Source organism: Arachis ipaensis, chromosome B5, assembly GCF_059453495.1.
Source record: "Arachis ipaensis isolate K30076 ecotype BB chromosome B5, ASM5945349v1, whole genome shotgun sequence".
Classification (NCBI taxonomy): domain Eukaryota; kingdom Viridiplantae; phylum Streptophyta; class Magnoliopsida; order Fabales; family Fabaceae; genus Arachis; species Arachis ipaensis.
In genome coordinates, this window is record NC_142440.1 from 119,896,554 (window position 1) to 119,902,553 (window position 6,000).

Below are 6,000 nucleotides of genomic sequence, written 5' to 3' on the forward strand. Positions count from 1 at the left end.
ACAACTTCCAAGAATTCCTGAAAAGTCTCGAGCACCTTCTCACTCTCACGATCCCACCTTCACACCGTCACGCACACTTTCTCTTTCTCCTCCTCGCACCAAACCCATGGCACGCACGAAGACGACTCCTAGGTATCCATATTTGTCTCAGGAAGCGGCTCCATCAAGTACACCATCTCCCCCTAGTGCTTCAAAGGGGAAGTGTCTAACCACTAAATAAGCGCCTCCTGAACCTTCAAGGCCGAAGCCAAGATCTGCTTCTCAATGCCCTTAACGAGGTAAACCACATATCCCTCTTTGTTTAGTGAATGAACCTCAAAATGTAGACCCTTTTGCTCCTAAATCTCACTTTATGAACTCTCACTCTCATTACAACCCTCTTCGTTTCTCTTCTGCTATGAACTATGAATTTTACAGAGATGTTGTTACTCATCGCCCTTTATGCCCTACCGATTTGGCTGATTTACTCACTTTGAAAAAGAAAGGATTTGTTTTTGTGAAAAATCTTGAGTTTCTTAACTGGAACCATCTTTTCAAAATTAAAAAGCTAGGATATCCTAATTTTGTTCGTGAGTTTTATGCTAATATTACTTATCATGAGGAAAATATTCATTCCTATGTGAAAGGGCATGAGTTGAACTTGAACAGTGAAACCTTAAGTGATGCTCTAGGTTATACAGATGTGGGTGTATGTGCTTATACTTTGGGTAAATGGGATGAAGGTTTGGGTTTGTCATATCAAGATGCTTTGGCTTATGTTTGTGAAGATATTTCTCTGATTCATGGTCTCACTCCGAATCATAAAGCTCTCAGTCCTCTACGTGCTCAACTCCACTGCATTGTGAACCATATCATTCTACCCCAAAGCGGTTCTTATCAAAGAGTCTCATTTTGTTATACATTAGTGCTGTTGATATCATTACTAAAACTGAGATTTCATTTGCTTATTTAATGATGAGGCATATGCATGATTGCATAAGGAGTGACAAGAATGTGTCTCTTCCTTACGACATGTTTTTAACTTGCATTTTTGAATCATTTGGTCTTGACCTAACCGATAAGAACTATAAAAATAGACACTCTTACCTGAAAGGGGGTGGTGCAGTAAAACAGGAAAAGAAAGGACTTACAAGAACTAAAAAGGTGGTCCTGGATGATGATGATGATGATGAACTTGATGACATTCCTCTTCATTCAACTTCTAGAACTTCTGCCTCAACTGGTCACAAATTACTCCTTTATGGAGTTGTTAAAGATATTTTGCAGGAGTTTGTGAACTTATCCAACCATCTCATTTCCACAAGCCAACAAGAAAGGAAACTTGTGATCAGGAATGAAAATGCCTTGAGGAAATCAAGAGATAGAGTAGTTGTTCTTCTAAAATATGTGGACAACATACGTGAGGATGACACTATGGCCATAGACCAATAGGAATTACTGGACTTGGAAGAGGATGGCTTTGATGTCTAAGAATGTCTTTTGATGCTGATTTCTGTATTATGGCTCTTTGTTTTATAAAATAATTTGGTTTTAGATTCTGTTTTATGTTCTGGATGATTATATGACTTAAGGACTGCTTTATTTGCACTTATTTTAGTTAAGTTTAAATGGATTTTCAAGATTAACATCCTTTCTGCAGGCCTATTTGTTTGAATGTGTGTAGTTGTGTGTAGTTTTTTGAAGAAGCTTGAATTTGAGTGTGATGAATGTAATTGTAGGAACTGTGAATATGCTAGTTTGATGACTGGTACACGAAATCATGATCACACACTTTTCACACAACTCCGTGCAGCTGACCAGCAAGTGCACTGGGTCGTCCAAGTAATACCTTACGTAAGTAAGGGTCGATCCCACGGAGATTGTCGGCTTGAAGCAAGCTATGGTCATCCTTGTAAATCTCAGTCAGGCGGATTCAAATGGTTATGGGATTTTGATAATTAAAATATAATTAAAACAGAAAATAAGATAGAAGAACTTATGTAATTCATTGGTGGGATTTCAGATAAGCGTATAAAGATGCTTTGTTACTTCTGAACCTCTGCTTTCCTATTGCCTTCATCCAATCATTCATACTCCTTTCCATGGCAAGCTGTATGTTGGGGGATCACTGTTGTCAATGGCCACTATTTGTTCTCTTAGTGAAAATGGTCCAAATGCGCTGTCACCACACGGCTAATCATCTGCCAGTTCTTACTCATGTTGGAATAGGATCCATTGATCCTTTTGCATCTGTCACTACGCCCAACACTCGCGAGTTTGAAGCTCGTCACAGTCATCCCATCCCAGATCCTACTCGGAATACCACAGACAAGGTTTAGACTTTTCGGATCTCAAGAATGCTGCCAATTGATTCTAGCTTATACCACGAAGAATCTGATCTCATAGAATGGAGGGCTCTGTTGTCAGGAGAGGCAACCATGCGTCGTGAACCATGAGGCTAAGAGATACACACTCAAGCTATTGCAAATAGAACAGAGGTGGTTGTCAGGCACGCGTTCATAAGTGAGAATAATGATGAGTGTCACGGATTATCACATTCATCCGGTTGAAGTGCGAGTGAATATCTTAGAATAAGAATAAGCTTGAGTTGAATAGAAAACAGTAGTAATTGCATTAATTCATGAAGAACAGCAGAGCTCCACACCTTAATCTATGGGGTGTAGAAACTCCACTGTTGAAAATACATAAATAAAAATAGGGTAGACATGGCCAAGTGGCCAGCCTCCCATGGAGGTCTCATAATGTAAAAGTTACATAATGTGTTCCAGAGATGAAAATACAATAGTAAAAGGTCCTATTTATAATGAACTAGTAACTAAGGGTTTACAGAAATGAGTAAATAATGCAGAAATCCACTTTCGGGGCCCACTTGATGTGTGCTTGGACTGAGCATTGAAGCTTTTTCGTACTTGGGCTGTTCCTGGAGTTAAACGCCAGCTTTTGTGCCAGTTTGGGCGTTTTACGCCAGAAATTTTAGGCTGACTTTGAACGCAAGTTTGGGCCATCAAATCTCAAACAAAGTATAGACTATTATATATTGCTGGAAAGCCCAGGATGTCTACTTTCCAAATCAATTGAGAGCGCACCAATTGGTCTTCTATAGCTCCAGAAAATCTACTTCGAGTGCAGGAAGATCAGAATCCAACAGCATCTGCAGTCCTTTTTCAGCCTCTGAATCAGATTTTTACTCAGTTCCCTCAATTTCAGCCAGAAATTACCTGAAATCACAGAAAAACACACAAACTCATAGTAAAGTCCAGAAATGTAATTTTTATTTAAAAACTAATAAAAATATAGTAAAAAGTAACTAATTCATATTAAAAACTACCTAAAAACAATGCCAAAAAGCGTATAAATTATCCGCTCATCACAACACCAAACTTAAATTGTTGCTTGTCCCCAAGCAACTAAAAACAAAATAGGATAAAAAGAAGAGAATATACAATAAATTTCGATAACATCTATGAAGATCAGTCTTAATTAGATGAGCGTGGCTATTAGCTTTTTGCTTCTGAACAGTTTTGGTATCTCACTTTATCCTTTGAAGTTCAGAATGATTGGTATCCATAGGAACTCAGAATTCAGATAGTATTATTGATTCTCCTAGTTCAGTATGTTGATTCTTCAACACAGCTACTTATTGAGTCTTGGCCGTGGCCCTAAGCATTTTGTTTTCCAGTATTACCACCGGATACATAAATGCCACAGACACATGACTGGGTGAACCTTTTCAGATTGTGACTCAGCTTTGCTAGAGTCCTGATGAACGGATTTTTGATGGTATAGAATTTCACAAATGAATTCTCGTTGCAAGTATAGTTTCTAAACCAATCACTAATCCTTTCATACAAAAAGTTTTTTGTCACTAAAACAAACCCCTAAAATTAATAACCGAAGTATTCAAACCTCGGGTCGTTCTCCCTAGAAATTACAATAAAGTGTCTTGTTATTGGTTATGAGTTATTTTGGGGTTTTGGATAAGAAGCATGAAAAGTAAATGGCAATGAAAATAAACTAACAACTATAAAAGGCTCTTGGCAAGGTATGAAAATTAGAAGTCCTATCCTAGTTATCCTTCTCAATTGTGATGAGAATTGTTCATTGCTACTACTTAGTTAACCCTTACTAATTAAAGGAAAGTCAAGTGGATGAATTGACTTGAGCCACAAGTCCTAGCCAACTCCCAAGGAAAGACTAGCTTTAGTGCACTCCAAACCAATTAGCAATCTCTCCAATTATCAATCAACAAAGGGATTAGATAACTCAAGTGTCACTAATTACTCTACCTAAGCCAAGAGGAACAAAATCTACACTATATCTAGAAGAGGCATTTCAACAAACATATAGAGTGCAATAGAAGTAAACATTATTAATTGCAAGAATTAAAGGAATCTACAACTACAAAGGCAAGAGATCAACAATAGAAAAGCAAAGAAGAACAATTATTATGAATTACCTCTTATTGAATTGGAAGAATGTAGAAGGAACAATACTAGATCTACAACAAAATATAAGAACAACATAAAGGAAATTATAACAAAAGAATAGAAGAAGATGAATGTAGCAACAAAGAATTGAGAGATAGAAGTGGAAGAAAGCAAAGATTAAAACCTAGATCTAAGAACTAAACCTAATCCTAATCCTAATTCTAGAGAGAAGAGAGAGCTTCTCTCTCTAGAAACTAACTCTAAACTAATCCTAATGAGTGTGTATGATTGCAATCCCCTTTGCTCTTCAATCCTTGGCTTTAAATAGCATCTTTGGCGCCAAAGTTGGTTGGGATTGGGCCCCACAACCCTTGAGAATTCATTGGTCACGTTTTTATTAAAAAATCATAAACCAGCACCGACGCGTACGCGCACAGCACGCGTACGCGTCCATGGGGTGATTCGTGGGTGCGCGCAAGCGCCAGGTGCGCGCACGCGTCCATGGGCGAGTTCAAATTCTTTGACTTTTCATGATTACTCCACTTTGCATGCTTTCCTCTTCACTCCTTTGATCCATTCCTAGCCTTTTCAATCTGAGATCACTAACAAACATATCAAGGCATCTAGTGGAATCAAAGGGAGATTAAAACCATCAAATTAAGGGTCTAAAAGCATGTTTTCACATCTAAGCACAAATAAGGAGACAATCACAAAACCATGCTATTTCATTGAATAAATGTAGGTAAAAGGTGATAAAATCTCTTAAAATTAATACAGGATAAACCATCAAAACGGGGTTTATCAAGTCCCCAGTTAGAGGTGTCTAGAGCTCTTAAGCACACTCTTTTTGCTTTGGATCACGACTTTAACCGCTCAGTCTCAAGCTTTTCACTTGACACCTTCACGCCACAAGCACATGGTTAGGGACAGCTTGGTTTAGCCGCTTAAGCCAGGGTTTTATTCCTATGGGCCCTCCTATCCATTAATGCTCAAAACCTTGGATCCTTTTTATTTTACCCTTGCCTTTTGGTTTAAAGGGCTATTGGATTTTTCTGCTTGCATTTTTTTTTCACTACTTTTTCTTGCTTCAAGAATCAATTTTATGATTTTTCAGATTATCAAATAACATTTCTCCTTTTTCATCATTCTTTTAAGGGCCAACAATTTTAACATTCATAAACAACAAATTCAAAAATATGCAATGTTCAAGCATTCATTCAGAAAACAAAAAGTATTGCCACCACATCAAAATAATTAAACTATTTTAAAATTTGAAATTCATGTACTTCTTGTTCTTTTGCAATTAAAAATATTTTTTATTTAAGAAAGGTTATGGATTCATAGGACATTCACAGCTTTAAGGCATAGACACTTAGACACTAGTGGTCATGTAATAAGACACAAACATAAATAAAACATAAAGCATAGTAAATGAAAAACAGAAAATAAAGAGCAAGGAAATTAAAAAACGGGTCCACCTTAGTGATGGCGGCTAGTTCTTCCTCTTGAAGATCTTATGGAGTGCTTGAGCTCATCAATGTCTCTTCCTTGCCTTTTTTGCTCCTTCCTCATG